We start from the raw sequence: 16,987 nt of genomic DNA on the forward strand, positions 1-16,987 counted from the left end.
TTGTTACAAAGTGGGCTGGGACCTGAACATCCTAGCTGTTTGTTGTACTTATTGTTTGTGTTTAGTTTTTGGTGTTTTTTTGTTTGTTTGTTTGTTTTATTTTTTTGAGCAATGCTTTCTCAAAGCAGGGAACTCCATTATGAGAAAGTGTCCAAAATACAGATGGCAAAGTGAAATATCATTTGGCTTTCCTCAGAGACTTGGGCAGCCATGGAAGCAAGTGGAAGATGGTGGAAATGGAAAGCTGGGTCTCCCTTTCCCTGTGGGTGCAGCAAGAAGACAAAAAGGATGCTGAAAAATGGGATCTAAGCAGTAGGTAAGGCCCATCCTACCTCTCAGAAGGGCACAGCCAAGATTTCTTTCTTTTTTAAGGTTAAAGAATATTCCATTGTATATATACCAAATTTTATGTATTCATTCATCTGTTGGTGAACACTTAGGTTGTTTCCTTGGCTGTTGTGAAAATGCTACCATGAACATGGGAGTACAGATATCTTTTCAAGATAATGGTTTCATTTCCTTTGGATATATATCCAGAAATGGGATTCTGGATCATATGGCAGTTTTACTTTTAATTTCTTGAGGAAACTTCATACTGCACCAACTTACATTGGTTGCACCCATGTAGTAGCAGCAGTTTTCATTTCACCAGCACGCAAGAGGTCCTTTTTCTCTACATCCTTACGTTTATCATTATTTGTCTTTTTTTATACTAGATATCATAACAGGTATGAGGTAATACCTCATTATGGCTTTGATTTGCATTCTTCTGAAGATCAGTGATGTTGGGAACACCTTTTCATATACTTGTTGGCCATTTGTATGTCTATTCAAATCCTTTGCCCCTTTTTAAAATTAGGTTATTTGGTTTTTGCTATCAAGTTGTATGATTTCCTTGTATATTTTGGATATTAACCCCCTTATTGAATTAGTGGTTTATAAATATTTTCTCCCATTATACAGGTTGTCTTTTCATGTTGTTGCTGGTTTCTTTTTCTGTGCAGAAGATATGTAGTCTGAGGTAGTCCCACTTGCTTATGTTTGCTTTTGTTCCCCCTTGTTTCTGGTGTCAAATCCAAAAAAAATCATTGCCTGGATCAATGTCAAGGAGCTGACCCTCTATGTTTTCTTCTAAAAGTTTTATGAAACAAAAAATTTTAAAAAATGTTTTATGGTTTCAGGTCTTATATCCAAGTCTTTAATAACTTTTGAATTAATTTTTGTGTATGATGTAAAATGGGGCTCCAATTTCATCATTCTGCATGTGGCTACCCAGTTTTCCCAACACTATTTATTAAAGACTATTCTTTCTCTATTATATATTCTTGACTCCTTTGTTGAGAATTAATTAACCATATATGCATGGGTTCCTTTCTGGGCTCTCTCTGCTGCTCCATTGATCTATGTGGGTGTTTTTGATGCCAGTACCACACTATTTTGGTTACTGTAGCTTTGTAATATAGTTTGAAATCAAGAAATATGCCTCAAGCTTTGTTCTTCTTTCTCAGTATTGCTTTGGCTTTTCAGGGTCATTTTAAGCTGCATACAAATTTTAGGGTTATTTGTTCTACAGTAATATCTTTGGAATTTTGATATAGATTGCATTTAATGTAGTATGGACATTTTAACAATATTAATTCTTCCGATCCATTAGCACGGAATAGATTTACATTTATTTGTGTCTTCTTCAATTTTTTCATCAATATTTTACAGTTCTCAGTATACAGATAGATCTATTACCTCCTTGGTTAAATTTATTTCTGTTGTTTCAACAACCCAGTCTGTGGTACTTTGTTATGGCAGACTAGCAAACCAGTACAGTACTATGGGATTAAAATATAAGGTATTGATACTATTTAATTACAGAAAATATATTTCTAAATGATAAAAGTTAATTACCTTATTTTTTCTTATCCCTTCCTTTTGACTTGGACTAAAAATTTACGATTATAATAGCTAGCATATGCTCCAAAAAAGAATTCATTTTCTCCAGTAGAGATATTCAAAGAAAGTGGTTAGAAGTTGAAAATCTGGAAATTCTTCTGTTATTTCACCTGTTTCATAGCATGCTGGTAAGAGCTCTTAAATCATGAGAGAAATACCTGTCTGGTGCCAAGACAGATGGTGCTGGTAAGAAAACAGCTGGGGGGAAAACATTTATATATGGAAAATGGCCACATTGCATCATAGAATGAACCAAGTAAAAGCAAGACTAAAAGTTAGAGGTTAAGATAGAAGAATAAAGGAAGGAAGAAAAGGAAAAAGAGAGTGAAGGGAAGGAAAAAAGAAAAGAGAGGAGAGAGAGTAGAGAGAAGAAGTAAAAGAAGAAAGGAGTAGGTTAGAAGAGTGAGAGAGAAAAAGTCTAGTAAATATTTTTTCCTTCTTTCTTTAATGTTACTAATAAAAGCTCATGGAGTTCTTCCAGAGTGGAAGTGTTTGTATGGGTTGATAACAATGTTTTGGTGAAAGTGGCCGATGTGCAAAAAAATAATACTGTGAATGTTTATAAAATAACACATTTAGTTTGCTCAGTTTTTTTGCAGAAGTGTTCATAACAGCGATGAAGAGTGGGGGAAATAAAATAAATAGAGAAGCAGAAGGAGATCTCAAATATGATGACTTTTCAAAAAATTGTAATGCATAGAAAACCAGAGAGAGGTTTTTCCTCTCCGTAATTGGTTTCAGCAGTATTGTGCCTTCTAAGCACTTGTAAATATTGTTGCCAATAACCGTTTTAATTTTTGTTACTGGATGATAACAACTCATGGCTGTCTCCTTCTCCAGAGTATTGCCCTCAGCCAAACTAGAGCCACCTTGCCTAGAAAGATATTTTTAAAAAGGAGACATTATGACACAATTTCTGCTCTAGAGCTCCCCTAGGGGATACTGAAGCTGAAACCACAATTTTGCTTTGCTTTTTATCCCCTGCCCTATCCTGCTTCCTTCCTTCCCCTTATTCTGAGCATATTCCTGCAGTAAATCACATCAGATCCTCAGACTCAGGCTCTGTGTTCTAGGATATGGTCCTAAGAAGCAGCCTCTAAGGATGAGATTCTTGAGTTGAACCACTTCCCTGCTGAAAGGCAATGAGGATACATCCTGGATAACATGGGAAGTGTTCAGTCACCAGCTTGCTATAGCTCTGCAATTGTTAAGTGTCACCTTTGGTAAAATGTAAAGACTTGTAAGGGCATATGAAAGCTGGTGCTATGTTTTGGGTATTTGAGAGGCATTAGAGAAACAGCAGATGAAAAGATTAGAATGAATTGTTAAGTGTTATCAATTCATTGAAAAGAAAACCTAACAGTCTCAGATTTATTAATCAACAACTTAAAGCAAAACATGAAAGTCAAAGGACCTCCTTGGCTGTCTTTTTTTTTTTTTTAAGATTCATTTATTTTAGTGGGAGAGGGGGAGAGGGAGAGAGAAAGAGAGAAAATCTCAAGCAGACTCCTCACTGAGCATGGAGCCCAACTCAGGGCTCAATCTCACAGCCCTGAGATCAGGACCTGAGCCGAAACCCAGAGTTGGATGCTTAACCACCTGCACCACCCAGGCACCTCCCTCCTTGGCTGTCTTTAAAGAGAACTTCATTTCCTGTTGTTGAAACATTGAAAATTAGATATAGGATTTGATTGTAAAATGGCAGAGCCACAGAGAAGGCTAAATTCTCATTCTGGCAGATCTCTTATGACAAAGTCTGGGTCTGATGGGGAAGTAGAACCAAAATTTGGGATGGGGATATATGGGTAGATGCACTTCAGAACCTTGAACCTCTAAATTTCCCTGAACCCTTTGCGCCTACAGAATTGACCTACGTTCTCTTACTGGAAGATAGATCCACTTTCACTTCCTTGCTTAAAGCCTATATGGAGGACTCATATGAGGCAGAAGCCTTAGATAACCATATTGCCCTCCTCAAGATCTGCCTCCACCTCCCTGGCTACAGATACATAATTAGGGTCAAATCTCTATATAACCAGATTGGAGAAGTGCAGGGCCTGCTGAGGGTGGAGAGAGAGTGTATGCTGAAATGGCTATAAGACCTGGCTAATATGTTCCAGCAGGAACTGAGAAAGTGAGTGTATCTGGAGAGTGTTGGATCAAGAGAGATGGAATATAAAACTGAATAAGGGTGTTTGTCAATATGGGGGATATTCTTTCATAATGTAGGACTAAACATCTTGCTCAGGGCCATGGGTAAGTGCTCAGTATGCTATTGGTATAGTTCCTGGTAGCATAGAAAAAAAAAGAGATGTCCTATATTAAACAAACTAAAGATGCCAGATCTGCCATGTCATTTTAATGGAAGAAGGTATTGAAAGAGAAGTGGACACACTAAAATGTGTTCACTATATAAGACTGGAAAACCCTCCATGTGACGATGTTCAATTTCAGATACTTCTGATTTTAAAGGAAGTAAATTCAGAATTTAATCTCAGCCAGTGCAAGACTCTCAACTTTACTTTGGTTTTATGTTGTTCCCAGTAATGGTGTGAGAAAGATGGTGATGGGTAAAAGGGGATGCTTTATATAGCTTTATGCAGAAGGGGCATGAGGGGCAGATTTCCCATCCCAATGCCTTCTTCTGATCCTCAAAGGTCTCCACTGAGGTATAGCTTCACTAGATTAGTCTTCAGGTTTTCAGAGTATTGTCTCTATTATACAGCTTTACATAATTTTTCCACAATTAACTGGAAAAGGCTTTAAAAATACTCCTCTGTTTTTTTAACTATTTGTGAGAAACCAAATTTTCTTCATATACTTCAATTGAAACAGTATACTGCAAAAGACTGAATACAGAATAGATATGAGAATTCATCTGTTTTCTATCAAACCAAACATTACCAGTTTGTTGTTTGGGACAATTTAATTATTTTTCATAAGAGTATGCTATCTGTGTTAACATGTAATAAGCCTATTACTGATATTTTAAACAAAGTAATAAATGAATGTTTTAAAATGTCTCACTTTTAGCTTATAATACAATAAATATAAATAGATATAACCCATGTTAACAAAAGTTCTTTGGAGTCCTCAATAATCTGTAAGAGTGTAAAGAGTTCTTAAGAACAAAAACTTGAGAACCATTGACCTAGAGGATAGTGATCAGAGTCCTACTTCTTCCATAAACAAGCTTAACCAAACAGAATCTTGAGCAGAGAATCATAGACTCTGAAAATGAAGAGAATGCATCCCATTGGGTCAATAGCATCCTGACAAGACAATTCCTGCCATGAGCCCACTGATGTGGGGCCTCAGTTCTTGCCCATTCTCAAGTCTAGTTCTTCAGAATAATGTCCTATATCTTTCCAATAAGTTGCCTTTGCTTAAGTTAACTGGGGTTAATTTCTGTTGGCTGCCATCAAATCATGCTAATAGATAAGAGTGTGTAATAATACTCCTTTATTAGGTCTGAGTCTAAAATCTTTTACTTCGCTTATAGTCCAAACTCTGTTGTGTCAATGAGTTTCTGCCTATGAAGGCAAGCATCTGTGACACCAGGGGATTCACAACAACAAATGAGGAATTTAAATGAAAAACTTGGAAAACCCAATTCTGTTCTCCCCGGACAATTTTAAACCAATATTGAACTGTAAGCTCACAAGACATAGCCTCCATTTTTTTTTTTTATTACATGTTGACAAACCAGTCATTAAAGATATACTTTACCCCAGAGTCAGGCTGTCTGTTACATTTTATCTTCAAAGCATGGTACGCACATCAGTGGAGTAATCTACACAACAAATATGGGTATTGCTGGAAATGCTATTAGCCCCATCTTGGAAAGTGTAGCAATTAAATCTCTTCCCTCAGGTCCTCAAGGGGATACATACTTAAAAACCTGGCTCCAAACCTCACACCACTCAACATAATCATGGCTCCCTGAACAAACGTGAATGTTCAGAATCTGTACAGAAAGAATTTGAATACAACAAATTTACTGAACAAATTTTCTGTAAGGTCTTATTTTAAAATAAAATAGGCAATTCATATTGCAAATTTTCTTTACTTCCCTCCAAGACTAATTTTATATTTCTCTTTTCTGACATAATTATCTAAGTTATTTCTCTATTTTTCTGAAAGAAGATATTCCATGGGAGGCCTTATTCACTAACTTTGATCAATTTAATAATCAGGCTATAGATTTGGTAAAAGATTTATGAAATCCATGAACCTATACATGAACTGAGGGTCAAAACCCTTAATATCCAGAATTAGCAAAGAGACAGTCCTGCTCTTCACCTCCTTTGTCAGACTATTTCTGAAGGAACTGCATCCATTCTTGGGCATGACACATTTAAAAAGTGTGTAAAGTAATGAAAATTGAGCAGGTTGATCAGATCAAAAGTAGACATTTTACAGAGAAATTTGGAATGATTAGCCTAGAGAAACATGGACTAAGGAGCATGACAATGATTGCCTTCAACTATTTAAATAAAAGAGTCATTAGACCTCACCAACTTATCACCAATTTGAAATGTGAAAGCTACGAGCTTTCATAATTTTCTGAAAATAGAGAATTCCCCATCACTGGGACTATACAAGCTAGGCATGCTATAGAAGTGTAACCATCCTCCTCATTCTGAGATGCTTTCACTCTAACTCTTCTTGTTTGTTATTTAAATACCTCCCACATCTGAATCTGAAACTGATGTTGAGTTAATGGGAGCAACTATGTAGCTTATATCATACGAAATAATTTTGGGCTTAAAGTTATTAATCTATAAGGATAAAATAGCTCTAAGTATGTATCTTACTTATAATTGTACAAACACATAGTAATGCTTTTCTCAGACATTTAAGAATACCGGGAAATACACACAGAACAAAATAAATTAAGGTTTAAAATGGTGGTACCAAAAATTTAACAAGCCAACAGAGCAAATGAAGTTGTCCTCTTAACTTGAAATCAAGGCCCAAAATAGGTTTTAGGAAAGAGAAAAAGATTTTATTTTCAGTAACTTTTATTAAGAGTGTTGTATAGATTATTAATAGAGACGGGCAAGAGAACAGAAAGAACAGATGAGTGGGAGAGGCAGGTTATAATTTACCAAGATATGAAAATGGAAGGCCTGCACCATAAGAGAAGCACCCTTTCTGGGCAAATACAGCCTCCGCTTCTGCGCAACAAAGCAAATGTGCGTGCCAGCTCTTTGGATTACAACCCCCACTAACCTGCACACCCTTAAGAAGCAGTCCTGTGAATAAAGGCATTTGATTTTCATTTTAACAAAAGGAAGTGCTTTTGAAGTATAAATTCTGGGCAGTTTTTAAAAATATACCGGTTACCACCATATGCTTGGCACTATATATTGTTAAAACAAAAAAGGACCACAGGCTCCAAATGGAGTCACTTGTCCTAAGCCCCATGTCAGCAAACAAAGAATTATTACCTAACTTGAGTTTCTGCCTCTCCCAGGAATGTAACCTTTAACTAGTCAGTCTGGAATTACCTGGTCAGCACTACTGAGGTAATATGCTGGGTAGACCACTGCTGTCCCCAGTAGGAAGGTGACCTTGCCTGAAACAGTCAATCCACTTTGTGCCAGAAACTCCTTTTCCCACCCCCTTCTGCCTATAAAAGCCTTCCATTTTGTACAGCTTCTTAGAGCTCCTTTCTATTTGCTAGATGGTATGTTGCCCGATTCATGAATCACTGAATAAATTAGACCTTCCAATTAGATCTATTAGATCTTCAAATGTACTCAGTTGAATTTTACTGTTTAACAATATTTAGGTATATATATATATATATATATGATCTCACTCTTTTAAAAAAAAAAAAGGTGTGTAGAACTTTCACACCAATGGTTTCACCAAGGATTTATCTTTATGTAGAATTTGGAGAATCCATTTCCAGACACTTCAGAGAGGGAAGCATTCAATATAATTTTAAATATTAAGTGATTTTCCCAAATGCAGTAGAATAAAATTGAAAACACTTCAAGTAAATTACAAAAAAAAAAAAAAATTCTAGAAAAAGGAGAAAAACAAAGATAAAAATGTATCTATGGAGACTTGATCATTAAGGATCAAAGCCAAGCAGAAATTAAATCATTTTCACCAATAGAATAAAAACACTTTTTAAAAAATGCTTATCAAAATCCAGATATCTTTTTACGTATCCTCTCCTAAAGATATAGGAAATAGCAAATGATTTAATGGGGGAAAAAATGAGCTAATATTAAGTTGTTAGCTAAGACTAATTTTCAAAGAGACATTATAAGTTATTTTTTAAAGACTATTGGTCCAAACATTAACATTTAAGAATTAGATTGATGAAGCAGTGTCCCTCTTTTGGAACTACGACAATAAGGCTAAACATTTTGCTGACGAAAGTAGAATGATGATTTGTGTATTTGTATACTGTTCCTGCAGAACCAGTATAAGTATCAATATGTTTCATTGGGCGAATCTCAAGGCAGGAAAGCATCAATGATGAAAAACACAAGTAATATATTCGTGTCTATTGTTACTCACAGTTGAACAAGATCGACACCAAATGGTGTAATTTCAGGCCTGTGAAAAGGTGGAGTGTAGAGAGGAAATTTGGAAACCTGGCCAAAATAATTCTCCTTAAAGTCTGCCAGCAGAAACATAAATACATAAATCTCCACTATTACTCTCTCCTTTGATATGGCACTTTGAGAATCCTGCACTTAACTGTGCAGCTTGGGAGGAAAAAAAAAACAAAGTAGGCAGACACTTCTGACATATAATTTGAGAAAAGCAAGCCCTTTCCTCTACCCCAAAATATCTCCAAGGCTAGTCTCAGATTTTGCACCCCATAATTAGATGTGCATTCTTTCTGGGTCCTGAAGGCCTTTTGTGTTTTGTTGTCTTATGCAACTGGAAAACATTCCTGGGAAGAGTAAATCTGTCAATTAACACTTTAGAGAGTATTAGTTACTAAATAAGGGAGTGAGAGGTCTGAAGCAACACTAAAGGAAAGCACTAAGCAGGGTACACCTAAGCCAGATTTCAAATACTTGTCAGCTGTTCCCAAGGCTTTGTAAATGTACGTGCATAATACTGTTAGTAACAATAAATATACTAATCGAACACATTCTATGGGCAATATACCAACCCCTCATGTGGGTAGCAGATTTGAAATTTACCAGTCAAAATGCCCTCAGATGCTCCAAAAATGTTTCATTCATTTTTCTAGAATTGAATACAAATCAGTCTGTAAGCACCTATGTTCATTAATTGAGGAAAAATATAAACATGCCCAATCAAAGTAATTCCAGGCACTTCTAATTTTAAAAGAAGTAAATTCAGAATTTAATCTCAGTCAATATAACCTTTCAACCTCCCCCTTGATTTCATCTTTTCTCCATTAGTGGTGTGAGATGAGGATAGGCCCAACTCAATGCCTTCTTGTGGTGCTCAAAGGCCTCCACTTTGAAAGTACAGTTTCTCTAGGCTGGTTTTCAGCCTGTCAGGTTATTGTCTCTATTATAGACTTTAACTGGCCATTTGGAAACTTAAAGTTAAGCAATATCTTGTAAATCCAGGCTGAATCCTCCATCTCTATGTTGACTCTAAGGGGGAAGCCCAGGGCAAGTAGGTAAATCCCAGGATGCCTCTGTTAATACTAGACAAGGATTCTTCCACTACACAGGTATTATTTTACTTAAAATTGTCCATGGTTTTAATGACTAGTGAGTGAAAAGTCTGGGATTTTCCTCAGGTGGGACTGACAGCAGAGTCTGAGCAGTTACTTAGCCCTATTTATACTGTCACTCAGAGAAACAACAAAAACACCATCCACGGGCAAACCTCTTGGGTCCCCTCCCTCTTCAGGAGCTTTGTACTCTATCATTCAATAAACCTTACTATCGCTCAGTAAACACACCCACCCACACACACACGCACACACACACACAGAGTCCATTATTAACACCTCAATTTTTTTTTTAAAGATTTTATTTATTTTTCAACAGAGAGAGAGAGAGACAGCGAGAGAGGGAACACAAGCAGGGGGAGTGGGAGAGGGAGAAGCAGGCTTCCCGCTGAGCAGGGAGCCCAATGTAGGACTCAATCCCAGGACCCTGGGATCATGACCTGAGCTGAAGGCAGATGCTTAATGACTGAGCCACCCAGGCGCCCTAACACCTCAATTTTTATTTCACTAAGTTCAATGACTGGTTCAGTTTGATAATCTGACAAAGGTCCAGGACACAGAAAAGCAAAGAAAAGAGGGGGAAGAAAAATACCATGTGTTATTCTTAAAGAGAGACCCTAGAAATACGCTAAAATGGGGGACAATGAAAACCTTCCTGTCAAAGTTAGGTGCTCTTCAGGGATTGTATCCATTCAGGGAGACAATTCTATAGGGGTCTCTCATATTTTTGCACTTGTGTGCAGAGCCACTCATGGGTTTTGTTCTGGTTGGTCTTTCAAGAATTTTGTATAGCAAACAGCCTTGGAAGATAGAAATGGTGTCTTCCTCTAGAGAAGGCAGGTTTGTTTATTGTCAAATATAATAAAGATAATGTTTCCCTCAGTGCAAAAGTTGGGAAGGTTTGTTTGCAGTGCATTTAAAAGATTTAGGTTTCCTCAGCAGTGACAAAAACTCATTGCATGTACAGCATCTACCTGGGCTGTCCCACTCCCCTTGTGACTTTGGGAACAAGGGAAACAGACATGAGCATGAAGCTTAAGCTGCGTTTTTTTGCTATGAGTAATAGTCTTTGTCTCTGATCCAGGAGTCCCATGTCCTCTGCCAACATCCATGAAATTGGCAGGCTAATCTGTGAGTTTGCAAGAAGGGTAAAATCTCAGGGCATTCACAGTTTCTGACACCCACAAAGTCTTGTTCTTGCCTCTTTAAGGTAGCTCTTACTATAATGTTATTCTATTTTGGCCTATTAATATCTGCCACAGGTTATAAACTGTTTGAGAACAATGTATCAGACAACTTAGGCAAAGTTGTGAAGTGGTAACAAACAACCTCAACTATTAGTGACTAAACATTGGTATTGATAAATATTTAACAACAAGCTCTCCAGGAATAAAAGTCTTGATGTGTAGTATTTGACAATTTCCAAAATGTAAGTACTCTTACCTTGGCCAGTTTTAAGCTACTAATATGGCATCACCAAATGCAGAATTGGGAGGAGATGAGTACATTCATTTCCCACAAGCCAGTACAAGCCAGCTCTCGCACACCTCTGCCTTTAAACAACAAAGGCATATTTCTTGCTCACGGTACATACTTTTTGCAGTTCAGCTTCAATTCTACCTAAGGTCATTTTCATTCCAGGATATAGGCTGAAAGAGCTGCCTTTATTTGGAACAGGCCAATTAGTGGTAGAGGGAAACGAGTAAGAGTGGAGCCATCGGATGACTCAATGATTCTGCTCGGAATTGACATAAGTCACAGCTACCCACATTTTATTGGCCAAAGCACATCACTTGAGCAAGCATAAGGTCAGTGGGTTGGGAAGTATACTTCGCCTGTCAAGATAGATCCAGTAAGGAGGGACAGCAAGTATTTTGACACTAATACAATCAACAATAATGTGTCTCATGTCTTACTTCTCTTTAAATTCATGCCACCCAAGACAATATTTTGCAAATAGTTAGTACTAGGTTAATGATAAAACTAAATAAGCAGTTAGTGATCACTGAGTTTTAATAATAACATTAGAAGGTTAGGCTAAAATGTTTGCTGTAATACCAGCTAATATTCAAATCACAATTTGAATTTGAACTTTGTTTTCCTTTTCCCCAAAATCTTCCCAGAGGTTTACACAGCTCTCTCCAAGGAATGCAGGATATCTCGTAGTTAAGACTGTTCTACATGAAACAAAAATTTCTTGAACCCAAACTTTGTGACAGGCATTGTTTTGGACTTGTGAATAGATGGCAATATTGAAGAAAACAAATTTCTTGCTCTCGTTGAACTTAAAATCAACCAGGAAACATACCATAAGCAAATAAATAAATAGTCATATAATATGCCATTCCATGATAAGTTCAGTGAAGAAAAATAACAAATATTTCACTAGCCTTTATGAACATTTATGAACCCATTTTTATGAACATTTATGAAACCGTAGCAAGAGTACAAAGGGAGGCTCACCTATATTGCCTTTGTTTTAATTAGTAATTAAACCTTCATTTAGCAAAGAATATGAAGTTGCACAGATTAATGACATGTATAAGCTGTGAATTTGATAAGAATAATTTTCCTATTTGTTTTTATTGTTTTGATCATTAATTAAATCTTTCTTAAATAATTTGTAATGTGTTTTTATAAATTTTATGTAGGTTATACTTGACTCATTGTTTCTAGTTTTTAAAAATATAAGCAGTCCTGGGACGCCTGGGTGGCTCAGTCGGTTAAGCAGCTACCTTCGGCTCAGGTCATGATCCCAGTGTACTGGGATCGAGTCCCACATCGGGCTCCCTGTTCAGCGGGGAGCCTGCTTCTCCCTCTGCCTGCCGCTCTCCCTGCTTGTGATCTGTCTCTCTCTGACAAATAAATAAATAAAATCTTTAAAAAAAAAATTTAAGCAGTCTACTTTTTTGGAGTTTTCCTATTTCATTTTTCTTTTCAGTATCCTTTTATTTTGAGGGATCGGTTTTGTATTTTTGAATTTCTACCATGCTTTCAACTTGTCCTCATTCTTAAAGACCTAAAGAATAAAAAATATTTAATTGTATTCAATGTACTCATAATTTGAATTTATATTTTATCCAAAAATATAATGAATATAAAAATTAAAATTATTTTCATTCATGTTTTCAAAAGTGTTCTATTTTTTCTAAAATGTTTAGAATTACCCATTAACATTAAAAGGCAAAATTCAAAATTGTGATTAATGAATATAAAATTTTTAATTAATATTACATAAATAAAGCTAACATTTGAATTTTACTTTTCAAAGTTTTAATGAAATCTTATTAAATTTTTGTCAAAGAAAGAAAACTTTGCAATTTTACATTTTGTGTCTAATGCCAATGTAAAGAACTAGTATCACGCTTTGTAAATTATGTTTAGTTCTATATACAAATATAGGAGTAAATATAAATTGTTTAATATTGCAAAATATCTCTCAGGACCCACATGCAATTATTGTTCCTCAGGTCCCACATGTCATTTTTCTGAACCATAAATTGGAACAGAAAAAAGGCACTATTGGGAGGTAGTGTTTCATTATGCAAGAATTTATTGTATTCACGCTATCTGAGAGAAAGGATTTGAGAAGTCACTGAGACTTAAAGTTCTCGCACTGCCTTTTGAAGTCACGTCAATCTCAGATGTTGGCAACAGCACAATCCGCAAATATTCGCAGCACTCACAGTATACAAGTTGCCTTTTATTTTGAAGACATAGGTAAAAAATGTGGAAAGACATTTCCCTGGGGCCTGAACATGTAAGTTTTAAGGGTGTATGTTTAGGATGGGACTGTGTTGTGCCGGTGCTGAGAAATGGCTCTTCGGTGATAAAGATTACCTGTATGTCCTTTTAGAAATCTATTTTTGTGCTTTTGTAATATGGGGGCACCTCTAAAGCATGGAACCATGTAGTGCCTTGTAGGCTTTGGTAAAGAGTTCAGATTTTATTTTAGATGGAAAATCTTTGGGGAGTTTTGAGCAAAAGCGTGACCTGATCTTATATCAATTGTAAAAATATTTTTCTGAATGCAATGTGAAGAATGGTTTATAAAACGGCAAAAATAGAAACAGGGAGACCAGTTTGAAAGCTACTGCAATGGTCAGGTGGAAAAGGAAGATAGTTTAGACAACAGTGATGTATGTGGTAAAAGTGGCCCAATTCTGGAGATATTTTGAAGGCAAAGCCCAAAGGATTTGTTGGTTCAAACCTCCACGTTTCTAAGATTATTTTTCTTCACTTTGAAAGGGGATCATCTTTAAAAGTTGGATTTAGGGGTGCCTGGCTGGCTCAGTTAGTTAAGCGGCGCCTTAGGCTCAGGTCATGATCCCAGGGTCCTGGGATAGAGCCCCGCATCAGGATCCCTGCTTGGCAGGGAGCCTGCTTCTCCGTCTCCCACTCCTACTGCTTGTGTTCCCTCTCTTGCTGTGTCTCTCTCTGTCAAATAAATAAATAAAAATCTTTAAAAAAATAAATAAATAAAAGTTGGATTTATATAAAGATTAAACATGATAGTCCATGTAAAGTTCTTCTCATAATGTCTGGCATATAACACGCATATAACAAATATTAACCATTAAATTATTTTTGAGTCATCACCTAATCACATTTCCCAAATATCTTTTTTCAGGCCTCTAGATTTTTGCACATTTATCTTTCTATAATTAGGAATCCATTGATCCTATTCTTTTCCTGTCAAATATTCCTATCTATCAAGCCTTTGAATACAAAAAGCTTTCCAGTCTGATAAGAATGAAGACAAAATACTGAAAATGATAGGAGATGGGTTGATGTCTGCGGGACAGAAGATCTTAATCTTCACGAGCAGTTATCTCTTCTACTAATTACCATTTAATCTGAAACTGACTATTGACTACTATAGAATATGATTTCATTAACAATTCATTGATTTTTTTCTCAATCTCACCTGTATGCATGAATAGATCCACAAAAATAAAAACTAATCTTCTTGTCAAGAGACTCATAATGATCTTTGCCTAACTGCTCCAGGAACCATCTCCCCTCTCATGAGAAAATATTTTGCCCTGAATTACAGAGACCTTATATTGAATAGGGCTTATATATGCTACACACCAATACACTGGAAAATTAGACCAAGACCACATTATCACTATATGTTTTACAATTGGTTGAATTGTAAATAATTCTCTATATTGAGGTTCTGAACATATTCTTTCAATATCATAGAACTAAAGTTGTCTTTTCAAACAGAGGACAAATTATAAAACCCATTACATCCAAAAATGGTTCTTTGGTTTTAACAGTCTTATCACTAATTACGCAGTCCAAAGGGGATTTGCAAAGTAAAGATAATTTATCAAAGCAAGTAAATGGATATAATAATCAAAATGGTCACCACCGTAGTCATTACTGATACAGTCCTAGCTGGAGTAGAGAGAACTTTGTTATTTATTTTTTAGCTGCAGCATTTTTTTATTTATTTATTTTTATTTATTTATTTATTTGTTTATTTGTTTATTTGTTTATTTATTTATTTTGGAGAAGAGGGAACTTTAAACTTTGTGAATAATAAAAGTAGCTGGCCCTTTTTGGTGGCAGTTCAATTCAGTTTTGTAAGGAAAATACATGAGTCAGAAAGGCACTAAATTCTCAGGCAGAAACACCAAAAGGAATGACCCATGTTATTGAGGGGATAATTCTCCTCCTCCTCCTCTCTTAGCCCATAAGACAGACACAGAGTTGAAGAGAAGAAAAAATATATTTAAAAAGAATCACCAGTGATGAATGCTTTAATCTATTTTTAAATGATTGCAGGAAATTCTCCTCTGACGAAGAACACTGACTTCTACGTTTCATTGCATTTAGTTGCATTTCATGTTCCGTCTTAAACAGATATATCTTGTGCCTAACTCCATGAAAGCACTAATACTGTTTCACAAATGTTGATTTTTATCTATTTCTTCTACTAGATTGTGAACCACTTATTGAAATAGGAAACACTATAGAAGGTTCTAATAAGGACACAAGTGGCTCACTTCTGGACATATTGAGACGCCAATGAGGTAGCGTAGCAGCCTATTTTGCCAAATAGATCTTCCAAGTCTGGGATTCATTCATGTTTCCTTGTATGTTGATTATATATCTCAGATCATGTTATATAGTAGATATTCAATAAATATCTGTCAATTGACTTAATCACTAATGAAAATTTTATTACCGGATTTTAAAGCTGATTATTTCATTCTGCAACTTAATAAAATTTACTCTAGCATTCTGCTTTCCAAGAGATCAGATCATCATGATCATCATATAAAGTAGATGATCTCTTAGTATCTACAAAACTTACTTTTGTTAACAAAATGCTATTTTCACTTCCATTACACCATCTAAAGAAATGTGTATTTCAAGAGGACAGTGTTCGTGCTAACAAACATAGTCACACTACATGTCAAGAAGTGCTGGGCCAAGTTTTATTCATGCAAACAATTTTCTAAGAAAGGAAAAGGAAATAGGGAGAGGAAGGAGGCTGACTCAGTGGGAGGCTGTTTGTTAATTAGTAAATACGTGCTGTACACATATTGAGCCATGTGGCTGCTTTTCAAAAAAGCTAAGTACATGGAGAAATTTCAGCTGTTTCCTGAAAATATGCTCACTCACACTTCCCCATTAGATTGCTTATGGCCTATAAGAACCGAGGACTTTGTTTTTTGTTTTTTGTTTTTTTGAAGATTTTATTTATTTATTTGACAGAGAGAGTGAGACAGCGAGAGAGGGAACACAAGCAGGGGGAGTGGGAGCGGGAGAAGCAGGCTCCCTGCTGAGCAAGGATCCCGATGTGGGACTTAGATCCCAGGACCCTGGGATCATGACCTGAGCTGAAGGCAGATGCTTAACGACTGAGCCACCCAGGCGCCCCGAGGACTTTGTTTTATTGAGAAGAAAGAGAGAAAATGGGCAAGGGGAAGTAGGTACTGGGGAGTCATCTCAGAAGCAGGCTGAAAAACAGAAAATGTTTGTGGCTGAGGGCTTGTTCAAAAGAAACAAGTAGATGTATATTCTTACCAGAATGGCGCAGTCACGTTTTTTTCTTCTCAGAACATTTGCAAAATCAGAGCTGAAGACAGAATTTGGGTGTGGATGAGGTGGGAGGTTGGTGACAGTGGTTGGCACCCAGTTAAGATTTCCAAGTATGTTTAAAATGTAGAGAGTTTAATCGAGGACTGTCAGGATCACCAGAGTTTGGACTGTTGTCCAGGCCCTTAGCCGATGACCATGTCACCGAGTTCATGGACTTTTGTTTATTTACTCAACAAATATTTACTGAGAACATACCAAGAGCCAAATATTGTTCAAGGTGCTAAGAACACAGCAATG

The 16,987-nt window shown here is 36.3% G+C and overlaps 1 long non-coding RNA gene across 1 annotated transcript in view; it reads right to left on the reverse strand.

Moving 5' to 3' along the window:
* LOC116643066 overlaps positions 1–16,771 on the reverse strand; it is a 41,030-nt gene extending 24,259 nt beyond the window's left edge. Inside the window, exon 1 of the long non-coding RNA XR_004301469.1 lies at positions 16,676–16,771. This is a non-coding gene — a long non-coding RNA (uncharacterized LOC116643066). The remainder of the gene's footprint in view (positions 1–16,675) is intronic.
* Positions 16,772–16,987: the final 216 nt, after the last annotated feature.

The sequence above is a fragment of the Phoca vitulina genome, unplaced genomic scaffold (assembly GCF_004348235.1).
Source record: "Phoca vitulina isolate PV1807 unplaced genomic scaffold, GSC_HSeal_1.0 scaffold25, whole genome shotgun sequence".
NCBI classification, from domain to species: Eukaryota; Metazoa; Chordata; class Mammalia; order Carnivora; family Phocidae; genus Phoca; species Phoca vitulina.